At 46.8% G+C, this 13556-nt stretch overlaps 1 protein-coding gene across 3 annotated transcripts in view; it reads left to right on the forward strand.

The window, feature by feature from the left end:
- The first annotated feature begins 4431 nt into the window (after positions 1-4431).
- Positions 4432-13556, forward strand: part of SUSD6 (sushi domain containing 6) — a 93691-nt gene continuing 84566 nt past the window's right edge. For 2 of the 3 annotated variants that reach the window (XM_081229101.1, XM_081229100.1), the window contains exon 1: positions 4432-4725. The gene's annotated coding sequence lies outside the window, so the exon portion shown is untranslated. Of the gene's footprint in view, positions 4726-4757; positions 5103-13556 lie in introns of those variants that run through there. The other variant, XM_081229103.1, reaches the window with a different exon arrangement.

A 13556-nucleotide genomic window follows, 5' to 3' on the forward strand; every position in this document is an offset into this window, starting at 1 on the left:
CCCTGCATTGGGAGTGCAAAGTCTTACCCACTGGACCACAAGGGAAGTCCCGAAAGAGTGTGACTTTTGGAACAGACGAGTGGATTCTGGTTTTGCAATGCTATGTAGTTTCTGCTGTCACAGAAGTCTCTCAGAGACTGTTTCCTCACGTGTAAAGTGGTGTTGACAATATTTAACTTGGGGGTGTTGTCAAAATTAGTGGTTACATGTATAAAGTCCCTACCAAGTATCTGGTACACAGTAAGTGCACAATAAATAGTAGCTGTCATTCCTGCTGTTATATGTAACAGTGATAACAACAGAGATACCAAGTACAATTGACCCTCAAACAACACGGGTTTGCACTGCTTGGGTCCACTTACATGTGGATTTTTTCCAGTAAACATTACAGTATTATATGATCCCCATTGGTTGAACACAGGGATGTCAAACCGTGGATACAGAGGAACTGCATAAAGGTGGATTGACTAAGTTACAAGCGGATTTCTGACTGCAGAGAGGTTGGTTCCCCTAACCCCACCCTGTTCAAGGGTCAAGGTACAAATTCTGAACTTTTCTCGCTTTCGCTTTCAGGGAGCCATGCTCCTCTTTCCTGCCCTCTAAGTGGTAGAGGCACAAGCTCCTAGATTCCTGGGAGAGGGAGAAGGAATACCGTGCCCTCTGACTCATTCCATGGGAGTGACTGATTCTTCCTGTTTTGCCCAGGACTGTACTAGTTTTAGCACTGAAGTCCATGTCCCTGGAACGCCCTTTGCCCCAGGCAAACTGGCATGATTGATCACTCTACTCACCATCGACCTGGGTCTAGCCATCAAGCCATTTTCCAGTACCTAGATTTAGAGTATAAAGATTTGTACTGGGGGCTTCCCTGGTGGCGCAGTGGTTGAGAGTCCGCCTGCCAGTGCAGGGGACACGGGTTCGTGCCCCGGTCCGGGAAGATCCCACATGCCGCAGAGCGGCTGGGCCCGTGAGCCATGGCCGCTGAGCCATGGCCGCCGAGCCTGTGCGTCCGGAGCCTGTGCTCCGCAACGGGAGAGGCCACAACAGTGAGAGGCCCTCGTACCGCAAAAAAAAAAAAAAAAAAAAAAAAAAAGATTTGTACTGGAAATCTGGATGGACCTAGGAATATTAGCTTGAAGAACCATCTTAAGCCCTTTTAGTACAAGGCAGGGGCTATATAAATAAGTGAAAATTTAAAAAATAGCTCTGGCCTTAAAATTTATTATGCTAGGTGTAAGATACAAAAAAATCAATTATGAAGACCACATCTTGTAGGATTCCATATACAAAATGTCCAGTATAAGCCAATCTATGGAAACAGAAAGTAGATTATTGGTTGCCTAGGGCAGGGGCTGGAGTGGGAGGAAATGGGGAGTGATAGCTAATGAGTATACAGTTTCTTTTGGGAATCATGAAAATGTGCTAAAATTGATTGTGGTAATGGTTGTACAGCTCTGTAAATATACTGAAAACCATTGAGTTGTACATTTCAAATATACAATTATATATTTAAACTGTGAGTAGTATGGTGTGTGAATTGTATCTCAGTAAAGCTGTTAAATTTTCAAAAATATTTACAAATTTTAAAACAATTTTTTAAATTGAAAAAAAAAATCAACTGTTCCTCCCACTTGAGAATCTCTAAACTTAAATTATTCTTAACTCTCATCTTGGGAATTATCTCTTTAATGACCTAAAAATATTTAACCTCCGCCAGGGAGTACCATCCCCATTTTGCAGGTGAGACGAGCAAGGCCCAGAGGCAGAATGTAACAGGGGCTTTTGCTCAGCTCTATAGAGGAGGCCAGTGGAACCTGGCAGGAGGGGATGTGGCGGGAGAGGAGAGGCTGGGGAGCCAGCATTTACAAAGGGAGAAAAGAGATTCACCCCTGACCCTGGCAATATAAAGCAGAAGGAAATATGTGCTAAACTGAGGATCATCCAAAATGCCACAGAAGAGCAGAAGGGAAGCTCTAGAAAGGTTGCAAAAGGTGACTGGGGAGGACATTCCAGGCAGAGGAAACAGTGTGGGCATGGGCTCTGAAGTGTGAAAGTAGGTGGCTTGTTAGAGGCGTGCAGGTGGTGTGGGGAGGCTGGAGCGTGGGTGTGTGGAGGGATGGAGAGGATCTGGGCCAGACTGTAGGGCGCACAAGACACAGTCCAAGGCATACTCCAAGTTTGATTTTGTTCTGTGGACACTGGGATGTCCAGGATAAGATTTTTAGATAGTAACAGATTTGCATAGGGTCTCAGACGCCATTTTACAATGTGAGGTAGAGGGTCTTGCATGAAGTCACCGATCAGTTAGTGGCCAAACTGACTGCAAACTGACTGCAGAACTAGGGGCTCCAATGCCTGGCCTAACCCATCTTCCATCATGCCAAGCTGCCTTCTAGGATGATTTGCCCGCTTTTCTTTTCTTCTTCTCTCATCTGTCTTCTCTAACTCCTCCCTAGCCCTTCCTTTGCTTCCAACCCCCTTGTTGCTTTCCTGGCCCTTGGGTCCGCCTGGGGTGTTCCTGCAGCCGACAGCAGGTTGGTGAACTCTGTTGCAGATCCAGGCAGATCTAATGTTTGCTTTCAACCCCCTTAGTGGTCTGGGCAGTGAGGCCCCAGTAGAGGAGGAAATGAGCAGGAAGGGAAGGTGTCCAGCTTCTGCAGTGAGTCTGGACCTAGGAGATGTTAGAAAACAAAATTCAACCAAGTAAATTTGAAGATCTAATTGGCTTTATTCAATGATTCAGGAATCAGGGAGCATCCCATCTAGCAACTAGAAGGGTGCTCAGAGGAGTTGTACAAAATGGAAGGATTTTATAGGAAGAAGGCTGGGGCAAGGGAGCTATTATTAAAAGAAAAGAAAGGATAATTTTTAGGCCCGAAGGTCTTCTTTTTTTTTGGTGGGGGAGGAAGAGAACTGCCAAGGGTTCTATTATGCAAATTGCCTCTTCTTCCTCTGGGGAACGGAGAGGGTCCATGTGACAGCACCTCATTGGTGCTGACCAGAAGATTCCAAACTGGTTAAGATTACATTTATGGTGAAGGTCAAAACTGCAGTTAGGTTAGGTAGTAAATCTAGGTTTGGTATCACGGGCTTTAGCACAAGTGATGCCATTTTGGGCCTGTGGGTTTTCTCTTTAACAGAACTCAAGGAGGAAAGAAGGCAGAACAAAGACAGGCTTATGGAAGAGGCAGCAGCAGCCATAGGTCCTGTGGGCCCCAGAATGGGAGGGTTTTCTTCGGATGGGTGTGTGTGCATGGTGGTGGGGTCGGGCGGGGCGGGGGTCGGCCTGACACCCTGCTTGCTTTGTTTGAGCTACCTCAAAAATTCAACCAAAAATTCAATTCAATTCACAGCACTCTTCCAGAGAACCTGCTAGAACTAGGCTATGTGAGAGGCCCTGAGAGGGTGTCCAAAGGGCATCAGAAAGGAGAGCCTGCCTTACCCAATCTGCAGCAGAGGCTTAAGTCTCTGGGTCCGAGCGCAGACTCTGGCACTGATTCTCAAGTCGGAACGCCTCAACATTAATGGAGCTCCTCTGAGACAGGCACTGTTCAAGGCCCTGGGCCACAAAGTCAAAACCGTTGTCATTAAGGGGTCACAAGCCCTGTAAATACATACAGAGGACGTATCTCCTAGGGCCGCAGTGGGATCACTTATAGATGCTGTAGCTATAAAGTCCACAAACTAGCATATGTTGGAAAATAGCCCCAGGAGGCAAGGCTCAGGATGGGAAATAAAGTTAGGCGTGTGGCGGGGTTCTAGCCCGGACTCTGCCAGTGCGCACTCTGAACTTCAGTTTTCTGAACCTTGAGATCCGTCGCGTGCTTTTAGTGTGCTGAGGAATCCCTTAGGAATGCTTTTTGAGATAGATTCCAGAGTCCAATCGTAGCTTTTTCGAATCAGAATGGTGGGACGTGGGACTCTAAATCTGCATTTTTACACCTGCACCCCGGGACAATTTTGAGGTTGGTAGGCTTTGCAACCTAGTTTGAGGAGTACCGCTTAATAGGGAGAAATACCGCTTAGCGACAGGCCTGGCGAGGGATTCCTGAGCTAAGAAGGCAACAGGAATGAAAGCGCCTTGTCGACCGGAGAGCAAACCAATTCTTTGCAAATAATAGTAATCCAAATAATATCCGAATAATCCAAATAATAATACAATAATAATAGTAAAAGAACTGGAGAGTGCAGCGCAAAGGCATCTCAGTCTGAATCTGTACCACCACCCGGTCCACTCTAGCAGCGCTGGCGTGACGGTGCCTTTAAGAACACCCCCCGCCCACCCAGTCTCGCCTCCCGCGGGGCATGCGGGCAGACCGGCGGCGCTTGCGTGCTTCCAGCCGTCGACCGGCGGGGCTTCCCAGCGGGGCGGTCGCGGCAGCGCGACGCCGGCGCTGGTTGCGTGCGCGCCTGGCCCCGCCCCTCGCCCTCCCCTTCCCCTCCCCCTCCGCGGGCCTCCCCCGCCCGCGCGGTACAGCTGGGCCGGTGACTCGCGTACCGCTGCCGTTGCCTCTGCTACGGCCGCCGTGTTCCATTCTCCTAAGCCGGCGACATCCTCGTCCCCTGCCTCCCGCCTCCTCCTCCCGCAGCTCCAGCCAGACAAGGGCACACGGGGTCTCGCCAAGACCCAAGAGGGCTGCGGGTGCGCGCGGGCGGCGGAGCGGATCCCTGCGCCGCGGAAGCTGCGAGCGTCCGCCTCCCGGAGGTCGCCGCGCCGTTCCCCGGGTGAGTTGTCACCGCGGCCGTGGGGCGGAGGGGCCGGGCATTGTGTCACTGGCGCCCTCGGCCGGCTGTCAGGGGCGCAGGACCGGCGCACCGCCCGGGAGGGACGTTGGGGAGCCCGGACGGCCGCCCCGCGTCGGCTGCTCTCCGCGCTTCCTGCGCCGGCCCGGCTGTCACCCCGACGCCCGGCGGCGAGCCCGGTGCCGGCGTGGGCCGGGAGGGCGGCGGCGGGGAGCTGTGCCGAGGCCGGGAGGAAGACTGGCCGGCCGGCTTGCGGCCGGGAGCTTGGTGGCCGGAATCGGGGCGCGCCGCCCGGGCCTCGCCGGACGTGCGGCGTCGCGCTCCGGCTCGGAATTCACGGTGGAGACCCCATTTTGCAGGTCGCTGGGAGGTAGTCACAGGCTGGCTGTCTTTAATACTGTTACTGCTTTTCCGTCAAGCCAACTAAAGCTGTGGGTCCTGTGCTGGGGCAGGGTTGGCTTAGCGATGGTGGACTTCCGAGGGCACCTTGGAGCCCGGGTGTGCGAGCGCCAGAGCTTTCTGGAGCCCCCGCGCCTCGTCTGGTCTTTAATCTCAAAAACTTTTCTTAGTATCCGGGCTGAGACGCACCGAAACCACTTCCTGTTTATGTATGTAGACTTTCTTTTTTCACTTCTGGGTTTTAGAGACAAATACTGGTGTCGGTCTGACCCTCCCACAGGGTTGTGACCGTGGGGCTGCTGAAGTGGGAGAAGTTACCTGTAAGGAGGTCAGGAGGGGGAGGTGGTTTTGGGGACTGTAAGACCCAGGAGAAAAGAGGCGTCGAGAACAAATCTCCAGCTGGTTTGAGGGAAGTTCAGCAGTGAGGCCTGATGCTGCTGTTCCCATAGAATGTCCCCTGGTGGCAGGCGGCTCGCTGGGCATTACTGCTCTTGCTAACTGGGCTTGTGTGCGCTCTGTACAGAGGTGCAGTGAAACTACCCAGTTCAATTAAACCGTAGGTATTTTACACCCTTTCTAGGTCTGCAGAGGTGACGAGTGTCTTTCCATCCTTTACACTGTTTAATTCACTTCTGTTCTTTTCATTGTTCTGATTTAAAAAATATGTATGAATGGGGTGAATGCATACATACACCTTTTCTGTTTTGGGAATTCCACACCCAAATTGTCACCATCTAGTGGAGGCTAGTAGAGACATGTGCTTGGCATTGAGTTTTGAATTTTCTGGGCTTTCCATTTTTAGCTAGATGCATATTCAATCAGAAATGAAAATTTTCAGAGTTTGGGGCGTGGGGAGTACATCTACCTTCCCCTCAGTAGAGGAGATATTTAATAATGAAAAAATAATAGCAATAACAGGGGAAAGTTCTTGAGGACTTACTGTGAACTGAGTTTTGTGCCAAGAACTTTACTTTCTTGATCTCATTTAATAAACAACAAACTTTTGTGGTAGATTTTGTCATTATTCTCATTCTTTCAGATGAGAGCAAAGCCAAACAAATAACTTGCCCAAGGTCACAAAGGTATCTCATAGTAGAGCCCTCACCCTGAACTACTAGATTATACTGTTAATTTCTAGTTTGCTTACCATTTGGTAAAATTGAAACTGGAGTCTTTCTAGACTCTTTCCAAAGCACTACTTGCTCAGGCTTTCTCAGATCATGTGCATCCTTATTTCTTTCTCCAAGGTACACATTTATGGTACGTTTGCACAACATTCGTGTGTTCATTCATTCTTTTTTTTTTTTATTTGGTACTCACAAGTATTTGTGATACAGAATATATGCCGGGCACTGTGCTAGGTATTGGGGTTACTGCAGTGAACAGAACAGAACCCTGCCATTTCTTACGGAGTTCATGGTTTTTAAGTCAATTTATTTTGGTTTATGTTGTTAATTTTCATTGGTGGCCATTTGCTGCTTAAGGAAGTCCTGACCAGTGCGTTAAATAGAGAACAATACTGATACCAGTCCTGATAAATAGAACTCCCTGTCCACAGGGTGGTCTTTTGGGTACTGTAGTAGAAATGGCATATGAAACCAAACCTTACCTACAGCTAGACGGGGACAGGTCCCTGAGTGCTCAGACTAGGACCTGCCTCTCCTCTGCCCTGTAGTGCTTAAACCCGAAGAGCAAACCCACTGTCACATGGCAGTTCAACTTATTTGCTGAGGCTTGCCTTCTCAAAGCCCAGAATGTGGGCAGATAGAAAGAAGAGGAAGAAAGGTAGAATGAGGTTTTACAGATGCAGGCTGGCAGATGAAGAGACCTCAGCACTTTGTCTGCTTTCCTGGCAGGTCTCCATTATGTGGTGACTGAACTTGTGCTCTTATGTAATGGTGCATCTCCTGGCAGGGGGTTTCCTCCTTGCCGTTCCCAGGGCAGCAATTCCTATAGCTACCTTCCCTCTCCATACACACACATATGCACCGTCCAAAGGGAATCATTCATCTGGCTTCTTAAAAGTAAGAACTTATTTCAACTTTATTGCTACTCAGCGTTGTTTCACTTCCTCTATGCTTTTACATCCTCCAGAAAAAAACTTGCCTTATGTTTTAAATCTTTCCTAGTACTCTCTTTCCGCATTCTTAGCTCTTCTGATAGCCAGGTAACTACTGGTATCTGTCTGTGGGCTCAGAGAATTACAGTATTTCTTTAAAAATTAGTGAGCCACGTAATCTTCCTCGTTTCCATACCAAAACAAGTGAACTGGGGAGAATGTCTTTAGCAGAGCCTCTTGCAGGCAGGGAAGGAAGGCCAGAGAGCACATGTGCTTGTCTTCCCCTCTAGTTCCCCATTTCCTCAGGGACGATTCACTGAGAGGCAGCAACAGGGATGTGATTTCTGCTTACAGGCCTGAAATGCCTACTTGGAGGCCTGAATGTCTGCAGACCCACTAGGCCCAGTTGTGTAACTGCCATGCATGAAGCGTTTTACTGAGCTCCTAAATGTGACATGTGATCTAGCGAAAGCTTCCAAGCAGGATTCGTTTTCCCTCTTTTCATCCACCTAGACAGTAAGGAAGTCTTGTGTAGAGTGCATTCCCTCAAGCAGTAGGAGAAAGATGGGAAGGAACAAGGAGAGGAAGAAGCCCAGTGCCTTTTTTTTTTTTTTTTTTAAACTTTGAAAGCAAATATTGCTGTGGTGCAGACTTGAGTGTTGAGGATTAGGACACCTGCTTGTATGATAATAGAGACTGTTTCCCCTGGTTTCTCCTCAAGATGGCTTAGGTCTAGGGGCCACCCACATATCCCACCGTGGTGAGGCTTCACTTAATGGGAATGGTTTTTAAAACATTAGTATTTTTAAGTTATGTTGCCACATTGCAGGAAACTTGGAAACTAGAGCAGTGAGAAATGATACCTGTAATGTGGTAGGGCTGTTTCCCCATTGATGGGAATGAAGGTTGCAGCTCAGGGTTGGGGCTGGGGGTGTGTGTGTGTGTGATGAGTATTTGAAGGTGCTAACAGCTGTGGATCTGAGACTAATGACAGTTTCAGGACAGCATGGGGGTGACCGTCCTTGAGCATCAAGATGTGTTCACTCCTGCCCCGGCTAGGATTCAGGGCAGCAGCCGTTGTTCCCTTAGATGGCTGTAAGTTCCATGTATCCGTGTGAAACCTTTATCTGAAAAAGTAGAGGTACTGGGGAAAGAGGCACCTCTTACAAGGGTTAGGTTTTAGTGGCAGAGCCTGTCGGGCACCTGTGGATGCTTCCTTTTTCTTGTGCTCACCTGTGTCTGTGATGCTGTTCCTTTTCTTCCCTTTTAGTTCTTTGGCCTAGAAGCCAGCAGGATTCCTCTATTTGCTCTCTCATCCTCTGGTTCTTACCCGAGTGTGGAAGTCTCCACTCTGTTGGTAGGCCTCTCGGTGGTGCCGAGTTGGGTCACTTCAGCTGTGAAAGGCCACCTGTGCTGCTGTCAGGGCTAGGGGACAGTTGAGTCTCTGTGAGAGACTCACGGAGCAGAAAATGCAATAGCAGAAAATGCAGTGATTGTGGTGAGAACTGAACGGGTTTCACAGACTCTCGTGTTGCCTGTGATGTATTCTCCCTCCCTGGCTCTTACATCTCAAAAAAGGAAAATAGCCACACTTGAAGCATCTGAAGCCGCGTGCCAAGAATTCACGCAGTACTCCAGAGACAGGATATTACTGAAGCATTTTTCTCAAGCAGAAACAGATGTAGCTCCCTGTTTCTGTCGCCAGTGTTGGTGGATCCTTAAAATTACCTGATAGCGGTGTGCCCTTAGATGTATTCTCCCTTCCCACACACACGTACCATTATTATTATTATTTTTTTGGCAGAGCCCCATTGCTTGATTTGGGGACAGGTAGCCTGGGATTCCTGATGATAGTAATAGGTTCTCAGTGGGTCTGCAGACGGCAGAGGTGGTGACTGACAATTCTTTATTACTCAGAAGAGGATCTTCTGTGGTGAAAGATTAAATGACTCAGGATTCTTTCCTCCTGTAGTTGGAGATTGGACACAAAACCTCAGAGGACAGACACAAATAGGGGCTTTTCCCAACTTCCCCTTTCTTTCTATCCTTTTTTAAGGAGGGGGAAAGTCTAATCTTTCCAAATCCAGCCTCCTGCCAGCAGTGACTTGCCTTCACCCACAGAAGTTTAAGAACAGAACATGAGTTGCCCTGTGTGTAGACTCTCCTTGCTGATATTTTGGCTAGACTAGGCTTTGGTTTCTGACAAAGCCAGGAAAATGAAACTAGCTTCTGGGAATAGGAGAGGGGGAGTGTTTATCCCACTCTTCGTTCTTTGAGTTGTTCTTAGTTAATCTCAGTAACTAAGTGGATGGAAGTTTAAAAAAGGGAACTTGAAAAAGAGAACAAGGTGGTTTTGCTTATTTTGCATTTTAAGTTGCAGTCAAGGCAAACTGAGGGAAGACTGAGGGTTTTGTTTTGTTTTGTTTTTAATCGTCAGTACACTGGGACAAGATTACGGAAAGCTTGGGAAATAGAGCGGGGGAACCACTGTGATTCTACCAACCTAACACAAACATCATTTCCATGTATTCTACTTTTTCTTTTAGTTGGTAGTCCTTGTAACATTCAATTTTGTATTTCGTTTTTTTTTTTTTCATTTAACGTTATAGCATAAACATTTTCCTACAATAACACATAGCCTTTATAATTATTTTTAGTGGCTTTATAAAATTCCATCAAATAGATCAGCTGTGATTTAAATACCCTCTCTCATACATCTAGATTATTTCTAAGTTTTCTCAAGGAGATTATTTTTTTGGAGGGGTGATTTTATTTTGTCATATGACATTTTTAAAAAACAGCTTTAAGACATAATTTATATATCATAAAGGTCATCCATTTAAAGTGTACAAGCAGTGGATTTTAGTATATTTACAGAGTTGTCCAGCGATCACCATAATCTTATCTACTCTAATCTTAGAACAGTTTCATCACCCCCAAAAGAAACTCCATTAGTAGTCAGTCCCTATTCCTCTATAATCCCCCTAGCCCAGGGGCACCACTCATCCGCTCTCTATAGTTTACCTATTTGGACATTTCGTTTGAATAGAATCATACAATATGCGGTCTTTAATGATTGGCTTCTTTAACTTAGCCTGATGTTGCTGAGGTTTATCCATGTTGCAGCATATATCACTACTTCATTCTGCTTTATTGCTGAATAATCTGTTGTTTAGATATATTACTGTATTTTGTTTATCCATTCATCAGCTGATGATCATTTGGGTTGTTTGTGTTTTTTGGTTATTTTGGATAATGCTGCCATGAACCCATGGGTTTCATGTAGACATATGTTCTCATTTCTCAGGGAGATATTTTAAAAGCTGCATCCATATTTCTACTTTGGAGTTAACGTTCTACTTGGTTATGTAGTTTGTTTGGGCAAGAACAGTATAGCGAAATCTCTTGGTCCTGTGGTGTTGAGGGTATTGCCCTGAATTAAGAAAAGGTGCTACATACACATATACATATATATATATATATATATATATATGTATATATATAGGTATATGTATGTATATATATACACGTGTGTGTGTGTGTGTGTGTGTGTGTGTATAGTGTTTAAGAGGTTTGAACTCTCCAGTAGCGTTGTTTCCAAATCTTTGGTGTGGAACTTAAAACAGTAGTGAGAGCTGACAGATACATTAGTGCCTGGATTCAGTGCACATGTACTGCTTCTTTAAAAAAAGGGGGGTGTGGTTTCAGCATGAAGCCTCAGTTGTGTCTGTTGGAGAGAGTGTTACCATGAACCCCACAGAGCCTTCCTTATCAATGTAACTTATAGTTCTCAGAAGTTTTCCCTTTCCTTATGAAAAATTCCATGCGAGGGTTCTGTGCACCTGCTTGGAGGCTGCTGCTAGACTGGGGAGTGGCATGCTTGCTGAATAGAGAGCCAGCCCGTGAGGGGGGGAGGGAGAGGGGCTGTGAGTGTGGTTTAAACGCAGGCCTGAGAAAGAATGTTCTTTAGAACGGCTCTTACGGGCTCTTACTGGTGGACCTTAGTTGCACCCGAGGTTTAAAATACAGATCAGGCCAGACACAAAGAGGAACAGATGGTGCTGCTGGGAGTGTCATTTCCTCTACAGATTAATCTACCCCTGGGTGGTTTTACATCATAGCAGCCTCAGTACTGAAATAGTGCAGTGCCTCCTTTCACTCTTGTTCTAATTGGAATTCCTAGCATTTGGAACCAATAGCTGGTCTTGCTTTTCCTGCTCCTAGATCCCGCCCAGAAGCTCTTGAAAGTGTGCATGTGTAGGCCACCTAAGGGTCAGAGAGTCAAGATAGTTCTACCTCAGAAACACATGGGACACAGGGCTCATGCCCTTTGTCCAACAAGCCAGACAAAAACTAGGAAGTTGAATCGTCTTCCCCTGTACCTGTTTCACCTGGAGCAAGTCCAAGTACCAGTTTTTCCAGAAAGTCCCCTCATGTGTGTGTGTGTGTGTGTGTGTGTGTAAATGTGTATGAATGCAGCCATAACTTCCCTGCCACTGTTCACTGCCAAAAGTTTTAGATTTGGAGTGGGCTCTACCTGTTAATACAAATTCTGTTCCCAAGTACTAGGAGTCTCAAAAGGCTGAGTAAGGAGACAGGACTCTTATCTGAAGATTTGAATGCTTGACTGTAGTATCCAGATGTTACCAAAACTTCTTGCACAGCAAGCCAAGCATGTGACCAGAGAGAGCTCATGAAATGCTAGGGTTGGGAGGATGGGACTCCGAGGATGGTCTCATTTTACATCCTCACTTTATAGAATAGAAAAATGGGAAATGGTTGCTCAGAGCTCATTTTCCTAAGTGATGACAGGGCCAGGGGAGAAGCCAGGGCTGCAGATTCCTAGTCTGGTACTTTTTCTATCCTAGTGTGATCAACTTCTCTTCTCTGGGCCTGTTCCAGGAAAGGGGATTGGAGCCCAGAAGGGTATGTGGTTCATATCGTTAGGAACAAACTCCTATCCCTTCTGTGATTGTGGTTTTGAGTCTAATAGTGAAATTACAAAAGGGAATGAGTCTTTAAATTCAGTTCTTAAGAAGAACTGTTCTTAAAATGGGAGTTGTGCTTAGGCTGGGCCTGCTTAACTCTTTTATCTCTGTACTGTGCTTCCTTACAATTTAGAAAACACCACCTGACTCCAGGCCAATGGGATGTGGTTCCTGAGTCATTTTCCCCTTTGGGTCTTGCTCACCCAGGTGGGACAGTGGCAGGTAGGTGCTGGTGGCATCCTAGGTGTAGTAGGACTGCCCAGTATTTGAGAACATGCTGTCTAGGATGGCTGGTGGCCCCTCCCTCCTAGCAGACTGAAACCCTTCACAACTGTGGTTCTGATATCCTCAGGTTTATTTCATGTGGGTCAGCCACCCTTCCAAATGCAGTGTGAACACACGTCTCTAACTGTGTCTCTAACCAGCCAGGAAGGAAATAGACTTCTTGGGTTGAGGTGTCATATATGCTAGCTTTCTCCATCCCAGAAAGCCAGTGAGCAGTTTGGTGTTCAGTGGGTGTTGTTCTTTCAGTTGGCATGCTCAGGACATTTTTAGAGAATTAACAAATGGTATGTTGGCTGGTGCACACTTTTATCAATCCTTGATTCTCATCCACTCCCAGGCAGACACTCTGCCAGGGGAAGGCCATCTACCTCCTCGTTTCAGTCCTGTGAGAACTTTGCTTGTTACACAGCAGGATGGCAAGAAGAACAGGCTCTGGGTTGCGTAAGATTTCATTGGTCCATCTTATTTTCCCCTTTACACGCACCTTCAAGTTCTCATAATTTGTGAGCTGAAAATCTGGTTGGGCTGTGATGTCAGGCTGGTGGGAGGTGGGTAGAGGGTTGCTGCAGAAACCAAGAGGAAGGAAGGAAGTCAAGTCATTTGTGTGGCAGGTATTTAGTGAATGCCCGTGGTGGTTAAGTGCTAGGTATGCAGTTGTGAACAAGAACAAAATGCACACAGCACTTGCCCTCATGAAGTTAACAGTCTGGGGGAATACTCAACGGCTTATTTAATTTGACAGTAGTGTTGGAGGAATCTGTTGTGTAAAGCAGGCTTTCAGCTTGGCTACTCTGAAGGAGTGACTCTGGCTTTTTTAGGGACATTTGTGCTCCAAACCAGCAGCCACCCTGGAAGGGAGGAGAACTTGAAAAATACCCTTGGAGAATTCCTCCTGGCCTCCCTAGCAAGAGAGCAAATTGCCTTTCTCTGTAGAGCAAGCTCGGTCTAGGAGTTTGGTGTGAGGATTCCAGTTTTCCAGCTTTACTTAACTAGCCAGTTTTTAATGTGGGAATGTTTTCTGACCCTGAAGTGTTTTTTTGGGGGGGGGTTTTGTTTTTAGTTTAGAGAGAAAAGCGGGTGTG

Source organism: Mesoplodon bidens (genome assembly GCF_964165515.1).
Source record: "Mesoplodon bidens genome assembly, chromosome: 3".
NCBI lineage: Eukaryota > Metazoa > Chordata > Mammalia > Artiodactyla > Ziphiidae > Mesoplodon > Mesoplodon bidens.